This window comes from Vanacampus margaritifer, chromosome 17 (genome assembly GCF_051991255.1).
Source record: "Vanacampus margaritifer isolate UIUO_Vmar chromosome 17, RoL_Vmar_1.0, whole genome shotgun sequence".
NCBI lineage: Eukaryota > Metazoa > Chordata > Actinopteri > Syngnathiformes > Syngnathidae > Vanacampus > Vanacampus margaritifer.
The window spans coordinates 10545617-10559491 of record NC_135448.1 but is presented as its reverse complement, the minus strand read 5'-3'; the positions used below and the strand labels follow the sequence as shown (position 1 = coordinate 10559491).

The 13875-nt window shown below is 38.9% G+C and overlaps 1 long non-coding RNA gene across 2 annotated transcripts in view; it reads left to right on the top strand.

Annotated features, from left to right (window-relative positions):
* LOC144037115 (uncharacterized) overlaps window positions 1-13875 on the top strand; it is an 80246-nt gene that overhangs the window by 23838 nt on the left and 42533 nt on the right. For both annotated transcript variants that reach the window (XR_013288819.1, XR_013288820.1), the window contains exon 3: window positions 8921-9038. This is a non-coding gene — a long non-coding RNA (uncharacterized LOC144037115). The remainder of the gene's footprint in view (window positions 1-8920; window positions 9039-13875) is intronic.

Here is a 13875-nt window from a genome sequence, read left to right as displayed (position 1 = left end):
TAACTTCAAACCTATTATTTACTCGTTACAAAAACATTGAACAATTAGTAAATTTCTCCTGATGCTCATCGTTTTACGGTCACAATGACTAAATTAAGAAACTTACAAAAAAATGTTTTAAATTTAAATTCAAGACTTGTAAAATATCAATATAATATGGTGCACATGCGGGTTAGATAATCACACATTAAGCTAGAAATCCCATTTCAATATGGAAGCCTGCCGCCATGCTATATATAATAAGGATATCAACATTTAATGCATCCCTTTGTTTTCACTTGTTATAAAGCGACCTATGACTGAATGCTTTGGTGTGCACATAATGTTGATCATTCTTTAATCATATGGTGAGGAGACATCAAACCACCCAAAAGCCGCTTTCAGGTGTTTCCATCTTTGTAGATGCACCCCTCTTCGCCACCCATTTCACACATGCACACCCCCCACTCCCCCACAACACTTTTTTTTTTTTTTTTTACATTAATATGTATGTATTTAATGACACATAATGATAGGTAATAAAATGTTAGGGTAAGTCCAAAAAAATCACCGTGGTAACCACCTGGGCTTCTACAAAGAGCAAAGTGCACGTGGCTGTGTCGTTCCTCGCTATTACGTCTGCTTTAAGGTGTGTGTGTGTGTGTTTGTGTGTGTGTGTGTTTGTGCAAGAGAGATGGAGTAGTGGGGGGTTGGAAATTGGGGGGGAAAGGAGCGGGAGCAAGGCGCGCGCACACAAACACACACATGCACTGTAATTGGCCGTGCTATTCAGGAGCACTCCGCTGCATTGTGCGCCTTTGGAACAGGATAAATGGCGGTCTTAGCATCAGGCTAAATCTATTAGGAACCTCGGCCAGGTTTTGTGGATATATCGCTTTTTTTTTCAGAAGATGAAGAAAATGTTTTACATTATATACGTGAAGAATAACGTTAAATATTACAGCATTATAGTATATAATATCAAAATCATTATTTTATAATTTTTTTAAAAATAATATTCTTGTCTATAATTAATTTGATAAAATGTTCATGTACAATTATAGGGAAAGTCAACCCCCCTAAAATTTCTTGACAATAGTATAGCCCCGCTAGTCTATATACGGTATTTTGGTTAATATTGCGTTAGTGGAATATAAGTTAAGCAGCAAAATCAATATTAGAAGTAAGCCATTTTGCCACTTGCTGTCAAGTGAAAATGACATCACAGTTGCTCAGGTTAGCTCAACCAATCACAGGCCAGCTTCAGAAAACAGGTGAGCTGCGATTGGTCGTTGCCTGAGCCCTGAGCAACTGTGATGTCATCTTCAGTCGACAGCAAGTGACAAAATGGCTGCCCCCTGAGTTGGATAAAAATGGCTGGATTTTGCTTTAAAACTCATATTCCACAAATGTAATATTCATCAGAATGTCATGTTTAGACTAGCGAGGTCGCATATTATTGTCAAGAAATGTTTAACGTTTTCTTCCCCTTTTAATACCTTTAAAAACGTTTTGCCACTTGCTGTGCACTGAAAATCACATCACAGGTGCTCAGGTCTCAGGTAACGACCAATCATGGCTCAGTTTGCAAACATCACATGACCAAACCAAGAGAACAGGTGAGCCTTGATTGTTCGTTACCTGAACTCTGAACACCTGTGATGTCAACTCAGCATTTTTAGGCTCAAAGTACTAAACAATTATTTTGTACTGTATTTTGTGGTTTTACAAAGAAGAAGTACTTTGACCCCTCCCCCCAATCAGTCGAGGATCCACTTTAACTCTAAATTAGGACTATATACTATCAAAAACAATTAAAGATTGCATACAAATCCGCAATATAGCAGTGGCACAAACGATAGCATCATATTTAGGCACTTGTTTTTCTGCATTTGAAACTTTCCACGCTCCCTGTGCAAATGTGCTACTTTATTTTAGTCTACGAGTGGCGAACAGTCACTCGCTTGCGTGCCTGCTGCTGTTTTTCCAGGTGGAACTCCATTTCAAGCAAATGAGTCAGGGGTGATGGATTTAGCAGGGGGTCGCATAGCAAGCTGTTTGCACGCTTACCTTTCTTTCGGAGAGTCAGTGTGAAATGAATTTTACTCCGATGCCAGCAAGTGCGACAAAGACAAAACTTGATAGCCGTATGAATTTAGGGATGTGGTGACTGTTGAAGCAATCTATTATGTGCAAATAACTTTTCTTCATCTGTGTGCTCCCAGTGAGACATTTTGATGAAGAAGCAGCAGCGTTCGCTTTTGGAATCTCTCAGATCGATTTAAAAGTATTCCTCTTCCTCATCGCCTTTAATTCCTTTGTGCTCACTCACCTTGCTGCTTTTCTATTTCCTGTAGGCTTAAAAAAAAACTTTGTTAAGGGAGCACGCTGGGAAAATAGCATTCTGCCAGCTGCTGCGGGCATTTTGCACTCAGGCCGGTGGGTGTCCTCTCCGTGACGCCAAACGGATACCCACTGCAAGCGCTCACCTGCGAGTGTGTGTTGCTTTCGGGGGTGTGTCTGTGTGCAAGTGCACTCTCGGTGGGTGGAAGACTGTCAGTAATAATATCAAGATGCCTGGTCCGGGGGATTATTGCTCCTCTTTGCCACTACTATCAGCAGAGGAGAGCTGTCTTTCTATCAAGCCGGGCCTATCCAACACCATGCATTTATGTTACTTGTAAACATCGTTCCTGACCTGAATTTGGGTTTTGAGGAGTGTAGTTATATGCCCGCTGAGAAAGGAAAACAGCTAGGTGACGAGGATCAGATACGGTTAAAAAGAAAGAAAAAAAAACGGTGGGATATACTACTCAAGGGTGGACCCGTCACTGACTGGCCTAAATATGTTGTGGGCATCACTCAGCTGTCATTGTGAAGATAGGAAGCCTTAGATCATGTTTCATGCTTGTTTAACCCTGGAGAACCCAAGAACCCTTTTCTTCTTTGGAAAATTATGAATTATACATTAAATAACTGCAATAAGTTCACTGAACACCAAAATATATGTTTTTTCAATTTTAACCCTTTTTTTTTTAACTAGCTCAGAGTTGCTAATTTATCCAAATATATATATAAAACATACTCCTTGGCATTCTGCAACATGATATGAAATAGATTAACAAAAAAAACACAATTTTACCATCTGATGGTTTGCTGAGAAGATGGTTTTGTTTGGATTGATTTCCAGCTCAACAAAACAGCATGTTGTCAGCCATCTTGTCACCACCACTCTGGCGCAATATTCATCCACTAGATGGCCCCATGCAGGGGTCAGAAGTGGCACTCTGGACTTTTGAAGTTAAATTTGTAAAAAAAAAAAAAGTCTTTGTTATTTGAGTAGCAAAATTTATAGGGGCCAAATTTGACCCCGTGGGTTCTCCAGGGTTAAAAGTGTAACTTGTCCCATGTGACGAAAACACTTGATGTGGAAACCTTGACTAAGAATGAAGAGAGCAGGGCTGGATGCATGGAAGAGGAGAGACTTTAATTGAACTCAAAATTATCGCTTAACCAAACAAATCTAAGTAACGGAAATAACAAATTAGATAAGAAATTCCATTTGTGTTTGTATTGTACTTGCCCCCATGTGGCCAAGGCTCGCACATCAGAAGGAGCAGCACAATGTCCATGGAATTTGAGCAAAAAATCTGACAAAAAATGTTTGATTCTTTACATTCTTTGAGAAAAAAAACACCTGAATTTAATTAGATCTTCTTCTTGCATTTTTTGTCATTACTTTTGTCGGTTTGTAATTTTTGTTGAATTCGCTCATTCTTTCGTTCATGCAGCAGAACAAGGAATTATTCTTTGAGCCGACTGTCGCTAACTTCTTTCTAGAACAATTTCCCCGTATTACATCATCAGTTTATTATACTGTTACATCAGCAAGTTCATCCCAGGCTACGCACATGGACCAGGAGCAACTGGACTCCTGCCATGGTAGTTGATGGTTGGGAGAGGCTGTGGCTTGATTTGGGTCTGGTCTCCATAGACACAAGTAAACCCCCTCCCTCCCCCGCCGCCCTCCCAAGGTAATCATTTTGCCGCCGACATGGCGCTGCTAATCAACCATCATAATCTTCCTCCCTGGTTGCAGTGCTGTGCGTAGAAAAGCTTAGCAGTTGCCCTGTCATGGAGATGCCCCATGGATCTTGTCCGGACTCGGCGCTATAAACTTCGGTCCAATCCCACCGTGATCAGCAGCCTACTCACTTACACTAATATGCTGATTGGGTTCGTCTGGCAAAACATAGACAGAGCGCATGGAAATTGATGCGAGTGAAAAAAAAGAGAAAAAAAAACTGCCTTTTGAATTTCAATTTGAGTCTGGAAAAGCGCCGCTGTTTAAATATCTTTGTTAACCTCTCTCAAATACAAATTATGAGCATACTTTGCATGTGCCACCGAGAAATGATCATTACTCACATGGTTTGATCGTATTCTATGGAGCCACAACACTGACAATAAGATTTGGTATTGAGAAAAAAAATGTCATTGTGGAAAAAAGCCGCATTGACATTTAAACAAGTATTGGCATTGTAAAAAAAAAAAAAAATTACACTCTTTTTTTCCAAGTGCCAAAGGTTTTCAGTTTCAATTCTCTGGTTTTCAGTTTCAACTTTGAGCGCAAGAACGCCTTCCAGCTTTTCAGGAGAGGAGAGGAAGAGAGCACGCCCTCTGTTGGCAAAAGGCAGTACTCACGGATACAAGTTCACCAGGAACTACGAAACCGCCTGTAAATCTGTGTTGTTTTTTTTCTACATATAACCTTGTGGCGTCGGTGTTAATGTTTCTGTAGTAAACCAGTTAGCACGTTAGCTAAATTAGCATGACATGATGCATAAAGTCATTTCAAACATGGTGGTTTTAACGCCACAAGTAACATATATAACCACATATAACCTTGTGGCTTACAACCGGTTTAGGAGTTTAGGAGCTTTGTTTTTCATCGTGAACATTGAATCCACTATCGCAGCAGCGCGCTTTTGTTCCCCTTTCCACCTACTTGCCATCAGGCCAGCTCGGCTCTTAAAGAATTCCCAGCTTGGTTAATAACAATTGTTCTTGACTTGACTGGAGTATGGCAGTATAATTAAAAAGTAATTAAACAAGATCAATGTCGCTATACAGCCAAGTGCAATTTTAAATCAGATTTTTTTTAAAGGTAAAATGAACATAAATAAAGAAAACCAAAGCATTTTTAACCAATGTGTAATCTCATTTGCCACATGCGGTCTCTGCTCATGTTTTAATTCTTTTAATTGATTTTTCTGCCAACAGAATTAATTGCTCAGCACAGAAAAATACAATAATTTCAAACCTGCTCCCTGGAAATTGAAATAGCTTTGATAGATGGATGTTCAGGGCCACTTATTAGCACTGACCCCTCCTGTAATTATAAGATCCATTTGTGATATTCATTATGCAACCATGAAGCAGGCCTTCAATAATAAAGGCTGGACTGCGTGGTCCTGGTTTCTCCCAAGGGGGTCCTCATTGTGCTCACTCAACAGGGATGTTTATGTTTATTTTTTTTCCCCTTGATGGTGCAATGTGGGCATTTGTGTTGCCACAGAAAGGCAGGAGATGAAGTGGATTGCATTACAACACCGACAAACTTGAGGAAAGATTATGAGCTCAGCTCATTTTTAAATGCCTAATTTTCCTTTTATTTCACAGTGAAACTGCAAATGCATTAAGTCTGCACTCAATTGAATTGCCTCAATATGCTACCAACATGACTTTTGACATAAACTGGCACACTAAAATATAAATCTTGATATTTAATCCCCCCCTTTTTTATTTTGCAGGTGTAAATTTGGCCAATTATTGTACATGCCAGTTCTCAACTCAGACCAGCAACACGTAATTTGACATTTCATTGATAGCTTGTCCAAGTGTTATGGTTTGCCAGACACATGTAGGAATTCAGTGCAGTGTTGAAATGAGTTGTTAGCTGGAATTTTGGGCAAGTCTTAATGGCTATCAAAGATGTTCATGAATGGATATTAAAGTAGTAGTAATGATATATTTTTTTTCATTTTCATTTTCATTTTTAAGACTTTGGAACTTGTGGTAAAGGGCTTGGACACAACAACAAAAATACTTGACTGGTTAATGCTATGAACATATGACCCTTGTCACTGTGACCTGTGAGCCACTTTAGAGCAATCTTATTGGTTGCCTTTTAAGTAGAGTTGTCCCGATCCAATCATGTGATCGGAAATCGGGGCTGATCAAGCGATTTTCAGTTGATTGGGATCGGTTGAAAATGTTTTTTTTTTTTCTTAATTTGAAAGTCAAGAATAAAATATTATTTGTTTGCTTTTTTATTTTTGTTCAAAAAAATAATAATTAATATAAAATTAAGATAATTAAGACTGCAAGACTTGATTTAACTATCATCCAGTTAAATTATCTCGGGGTCAAATCTACACGCAAAAGTGCATTTTTTCCCGTCCCTTATCATGTCAGTGAAGTGGTCCAATTTGTCAGTGTCACTGTGAGCGCATGTTCATGATTGGCATCCATTACCCTAATGCCAAGAAGCTTGCCAGAGAAAAGTAAAGACATTTGTAACCGCCGCCTATTTGATATTTAGCTAATTGTTTTGAACAGCCTCCTGCACGGGAACATTTTGCAATGCGAGGGCGCGCATCGCGTTCGCCAAACAGTGACGAGTAAAGTGAACGCCGTTGTAATTGTTTCCGTCGAGTTCATTGCAGGCGATTATTCATGCACATATGTAAATTTTCATATTTAAAAGGATCAATTAGAGTGACGTTGACTTGGCGGCAAATTAAAAGGTCTGCTGTTTTAAAGGTTAATGAATACCCTGATGTCTGTGAGCTATGCGGCTTGCATACAAGTGCTAAATTGCATGAAAAACATATATATTATATATATATATATATATATATTTTTTTTTTATTTATTTATTTATTTTTGAAGTGCATAAACACTAAATGTAGTGTGTTCCACTTAGCCGACTACCATTTTTCCAAAAGTAAATAACCTCTGACTGAGATTACAGACTTGTCAAAGTTGCTTTATTCTGACACATTACAGATTCCCCCCCCCCTCACCTGCTCCCCCCTTTTCACCATTCATTTGATTAGAGTCACCAAGGAAATATAAAGAACTGCCCTCTTTATTACCTACTAGTATTAATGACCGCAGCTCATGCTGCATTAAAGCCCCATTTGTTTTCTTACGCCATAAACGTCTGTACTCATGATTCCCTTTCGTTTACTTCTCCGTAAAACCGTTTTATTTGATAATAACCAGTCATTTATGTCGTGTGTCGCTGGTATGATGTTCAGATCGCTTTTTTTTTTTTTCATGTTTGTTCGTAAAATTTGCAACATAACGCGCTGGATGAAATGTAGTTGAGCCCGAGCCAGAAAGCAAAACGTGTTCAGAGTGGTGACAGGTCTATAAAAGCCAATCCTATAAACGACAGGTTCGAGAGCAGCCTCTCCTTTAAAGAGTTAAAAGCTGTATATTTATTGCCTCATTAAAGTGTAAAGTGAAAAAAAAATACGCAAAAGATGTCTGACTCTGAAGGTATAGCTGAGGTAAATATTGTTATTTTTCCTTAAAAAAAAAAAAAAGTTGCTTTCCGCCACTCGTTCAGCCTGGCTTGTTTGGTAATAAGAAACAGGTCGCTCTATTGGTTTGTTTTTGTTTCTTTAGTAAGGCTGTAATTTAGGACTCATGTTCAGTGTCTGTGCACTCCAATGCCTGTGAAGGCTTCGAGGCTTCAGCCTACGGGACTGAAGTGAGAAGCGACGCCAACGCGGCTTGAACACGTTCTGCCATTTGTCATTCGAGGGAACTTCAGTCTCAATCAGGGTCTGATTGTTCTCTGGAGATTGACGTTTTTGTCAAAATCAATCCAAAAAAAGTGCACTCTGCCCCCAAAAAATAAAAACATCTAATAATTTGCTTATGTTAACCATAAAATGGGACACACATGCTATTTGTTAGCGCTCCACTCACAAGGCTTGTGGCCAACATATTTGAGGTGTTAATTAGATGGAGGAGAAAGACATATTTGATAATTGTTTTCAAAAGGCCACCGTAGAAATAAATCTAAAATAGTTCATGTTATGTAATTAGAGAAAATTATATATTTTGGGTTCTTGCCTCCCTTTATTCCAAGAGTTGGTGCATGCTTGTTTTATGTTTATATGGTCTGTAAGATCTCACTAGTAAATTAAAAAATTGAGCATGTTTATGCAGCTTTAGAGTGCCTCGTTGTCCGCCATGAATGTGCAAGTAGGGGGACACTTTTTTTTTTTTAAAGACCAACTTGACAACCAGCATAACAGGCACTGCACACTGGTGTGGCTACTTTAGAGTGCCTCGTTGTCACGATGTGGAAAAGCAACAATTCAGTGGGATATATTCCACCCAATGGACGCTTTAATCTGATATGTTTTCGAGCGTCAAACATATAGTATTTTTTTTTAACCTCTCAGGATTGTTAACAATACTCCTCTCTGTGGAGACATATAAAATTTGCTCTTTTCCAGATTGTTTTCTTGATGTCGCCCAGAAATCGGCATACCTAAAGAGAACAGTCTTGATAGAAAATAGATATAAAAATGACAGTCGTGGCTCTCTCCTTTAGTTGTATGCCTTTGTTGTCAACCACTTTGCGCTGCGCATTACTGCCACCTACAGGGCTGGAGTGGAACTAATTACATTTTACAATGTTTTCTCATATCGCAGTCTTGTTCTACTTGATTTTCTTGTGGATTTGTCCAGCAATATTGGTGTCTAAAACACCCGTGGCTACTCTTCAACCAGTTCATATATGCGTCAAAATACTTGTTTGCTGCCATTTGACATGTTCCACCTTGAGTTTTAGGCACAGAGTTTCATCTTGTTGTAATTTGTTCATATAGCTTGGCTCTCCCTATTTCCTCCACAGATGATACAAAGCATGTCTCGAGCCAGACCAACATCCTCCAGCGCATCCCCATTAACTATCACTGTGTGTTCATCCTGCTGAACATTGTTACAAAAGAGACGGGGGCGGCTGAGCTGTGGTGAGTTCGTCCTCTTCCTCCACCAACATTTTAGATCAATATCCAGTAGATAATTATGTCCCGTTTTGATGGCAGTCGTGTTAAGACTGCACTACGTCCTGGTGAGAGATATTTGTAAGTTTCTCACTCATGATAGAATAATAATTATGTTTGTAAGGGAGAACTTTTGATAATGGGACAAACTCATCATATACAACTCTTATTAATGAAAGCCTGGTGTCATATGTATGATGTTTTTTTCCCGTCATTAGCTGATATAGTAATGGCATTTCGCCATTAAGCAAGGAATATTTCTACTGTACAGTGCTTTTAAGTTGTGAGACATTTTCAATATTATGTCTAGACTTAAACTGGGAGGAGTGGTGGCACTGGTGGGAGTGAGGCTCCAAGCTGAGCCAAGTTTGCATCATTCACAATATATCTGAATGAGCTTTTTATATTACATATAACCGAGTCCAGATGGCTAACCCACAGTGGGCAGCAGCGCCTCCATTGGATGCAATCTGTTTTTGAGCCTTCTATGCATATGTAGCAGTATATTGTACATTTTTATTCAATCCGACCATATGCTCCTGATGACACTCTCTGCTTGCCCATGTGGGCTGTGAGAGCAAATATGTGGTGCAGCAGGAACATGTGCTCTTTACTTCTCCTTTACGTCCTTAGTGGTTTCTAGCCCCACATAGCAACAGGCTGGCGGTTGCACATTGTCAGCTCTCAACTATAATAAGTGCATTTACTGCGTGCGCCTTCTGAGCACACAGTGGCGTGCACAGAGATTTTTGGGGGCAAGTGCTTGGGGGGGGGGGGTCACTTTTGTGCACAAGGAATATACCTTACTGACAATTCCGAGATCATGTCACAAGTCAAGATGGCCGTCAATTTGGTTTCTGCTCATTGAAAAGCGTTGGATTTTGGATTGCTGTAATTTGATTTGTGAGGATTATTTTGATTTCAAATTTCATTTTGCCAGTGTGAGCACATGTGTATTTATATATATATTAGAGGTGCAACGATTTCTCGAGTAATTGGCAACTAATCAGTTATCAAATTACTCAGCAGTGTTTTTTTAATAATGGAATCATCATTTCTTTTGGTCACCAGGTAGCCCCCAAACATCTCGAGTAGCCCATGGGCCTGTTCCAAAAATAGCTCACCAGTGATGTGGCATTGTGATTTTCGAGGACATTTGTAGAAATAAAGCGTTGTATATTGGGATTTATCTTTTTCCCAATATATGTGAGAAATAATTAACATGATCAGTGTCATCAAGTCAATGATTAATTATTAATAATAACTATGGCAGTTACTAACAAAAGTTTTTTTCAAATTAGTCTATTGATTATTCGGGTAATCATGTTGCCCCCCTTTTTGAGGCAGATTTTTAAAATGTATTATTGTTTTAAATAATAACAATTAAAATATTAAAAATTAAAAAAATTAAAAAAATAATGTATAGAATTTTTTTCATAGACTGAAAACTCATTTTTGCGGTCATCTGAGACGATGCCCCCAAACCAGCAACCAAATCATTTTAAAAATAAATATTTTTGGTATATTTTCTGCACTGTCAATTTGAAAAAAAAAAAATCCTGGTTTTGATTTAAGGATGGAAATCCGATTATTAAAATAATCATTAGTAGTATGTCACATGATGCTTTATTTCCCTCGCTTCCTGTCTTACACTGTAACAAATTTCTGTAAAATCTACAGTAAAAAAATATACAGCATTTTCTTGTTTTTTGATTTTACAGTATACTGCAATCCATTATGGGTAAAACAAAGTATAGTAATTTGCTGCATAATTAGCAGTCAAATACTGTAAATTTTACAGCAACTATGTTTTGGCATGTATTTATGTGGAATAAATACTGTAAAGATTGCAACATTACAGCTAACATTCATTTACAAACGAGAACGAGGATTCATTTTAAAACGGGGGCGGCACGGTGGATAGCATGTCCACCTCCCAGTGCTGAGGGTGTGAGATCGAATCCGGGCTTCGGCCTTCTCGGGTGGAGTTTGTATGTTCTCCCCGTGCCTGCGTGGGTTTTCTCCGGTTGCTCCGGTCTCCCCCCACTTTCCAAAGACATGCATGGCAGGTTAATTGAGCGCTCTGAATTGTTCCTAGGTGATGGTTGCTTGTCTCTGTGGCAACCAGTTCAGGGTGTACCCCGCCTACTGCCCGAAGCCAGCTGGGATAGGCTCCAGCACCCCAGCGACCCTTTTGAGGAATAAACGATCAAGAAAATGGATGGATGTTTTTTACAAGGACATACTGTATTATTGATTTACAGGAATTTACTGTAAATTAGAATGCAAGGAACAGCTGTAAACTAGATAGCAGTGAATTGCTGTTTCCTAAAAAAAAAAAGGACGTAAATCCAGTAAGCAACTGTAATTTATATACAATATACAGTTATATACTGTAATAGATTTTCACAATAATTAAATGAGATTTTACCAGAATTAGCTGGCAACTTTTTGGCCAGTCATATCTTGTAAATTCTACAATCAATTCGTTACAGTGTACCTACTGCATGTGCTTCTTTAGCTATTGGTGGCACTCTAACCACGACGCTGCCAGATGCTCCCAAAATGGGATTATCGGGGAAAACGTTTGCGCCCGCCGCATAGTTCTCACAAGGGCTCTCTCTCTGGCCAATTACGGTCTTGATGGAAGCCAGAGAATCTCACCAATTACATGCATTTTTCCAGTTGTGCACGTGGACGCCGGCCAAAGCTTAGCTCGCATACTGTCTGCTGGGCTGTGACTCAACGCAAACAGCGTCATATTGGCCTTGTGTTACATGGAAGGGACCGCACGTTTCAGGTCACACAAGTTCACTTTGAGAATGATTAACTTTCTTCATATCAATGCTTACACGAGTATTTTATCACCAGTCGTGTACTGATGAGAGATTGGAAAACTAAACTGTGCTTTGTTTGAATGTAGATAATCAAAGGCAGTTTTTGTGTTTCAATTCTTGTCCATGGACGATTACAGTGACAAAAAATTCTGTGGTAAGTCATTGGTTGCCAGTTTAAAGTCTCCAGCCTTCCGTTGGGCCCCCTCCCCTTCCCAAATGAAACCAATAAAACACTAACACAGTTGCACCAAGTTAAATCTGTAGCGGAGAATGTAAACTACTCTGAACCACAGTTTTACTCCTCCATGGGTGTTGTTTAACTCCATACGCCTACATTTCCTCTTTATTTACAAATGGATAAATGCTTGCCCAACGTTGCTATAATTAAACCATACGGATGTTAAAGACTAAAAAGAAAAGCACGTTTGCCCACATTTTCCCAATTGTAAGTCTATCTCTGCATGACAGTAAGTAGTAGTTGATTGTTTGAGTTTTACTTCAAACAATATCATCAATTTAAGTGCAGTTTGCATATTCATCCTCTCAGAAATTTTATCCTGAATGAAGAGTCCTTGGAGTGAAGGATCATTTATTTATAGGACTTCATTACTCACTTGATTATTGTAAAAAAAAAAATATTAAAAAAAAATCCTTAACATACATTTTTATTTATATGCATGGTAGCCCTTTAAATTAGCACATATTTTATAGCCTCTTACAGCTGATTATTCCCTTGATGAAGTTTTTAATTATTTGGTTCAATCTGGACATGAATGCCAGCCACCAAAGATGACCAACAATCAGCTAGCAGCAACATTTCAAATTAGGGTTGTTGTTGAACTTTTTTAAGATTTTCCTCATTAATTTGCTGTTAGTTGACTAATTGCAACGTGTAAGTGGTTCATGTTCACAGAGAAAGGCTCTTAAGAAGCTGGTGCTTGCATGATTCAGTAAGCTCAGGGCGTAATTAAATATAGCTTGGTTATTTGGAACTTTAGCATTTTTGCCGCTTTACTTCAGGGACTAGAAAATTCTCCTTTACATTGCATTTCAATTTAGAGTGGTTTGTTGACAGCGTCTCTTTGCAGACTTGCAGGTACTGATAATGGCTGCTAATTTCCGAGGCCTGATGAGAAATGTCCCTGTTGACATTTGTTTGTTTGAGTGCATGTTTGTGAATAACAAAGTGAGCAGTTAAGTGATTTGCCATCTTGCCTGTACGTGCATGTCTGTCTTGCTCTCGGTACGCATGTGTGTGCGTGTGCATATAGTTCACCCTCAAGTGACTTGAATTCACAAGGGTGTGAAATTGACGTCCCACAAAGGTAGACCGTCGCTCAGGGACGGCACGCCACTTACATCTGGTTCAACACCGCGTCCCCAAGAGGTGGCCTTGGGACCGAAAGTTGCACATGAGAGTGAAATAATGTGCATTTAATTGTATGACACTCACTGGGTATACTTCATTAGGTACACCTATACAATCTAATGAGATCCGTTGCAAGTGTTGGATTAAGATGAATTATGCCTGTACACCTGGCCACTTTACTGGAACCTAAAAACGGTACCAATACAATATATATGAATTGTGTTTTATAATTATACAATATCAAACATTTTTATACGTATTATCTCTTTGTCTAGAAAGCAAAGCGTGGAAAGTCTTTGTCACCAACATGCACAGGGCGATCAATCATAGCCTCTCAAAATATCCACACTCTCTCCTCCTACTTGCTTGATTCCTCATCTTTGTGTCCATCTGCTTCTTACTTGACAATCGCACCATGTTTTTGTGGTTCAGTAAAAAGTACTGTACAGAATAGTGTATGTGGAGCTTCAAAAACCCAATACTGGGTCCGTTGCCTTGCTCGGTCCCTTAATATGTGTTGAAGAGTTGTCAACTGTATTTTGAATTTTTTATTTCTTTGCGATGATCCACTTTATTAACATTTTTCAGTGTGTTGTAT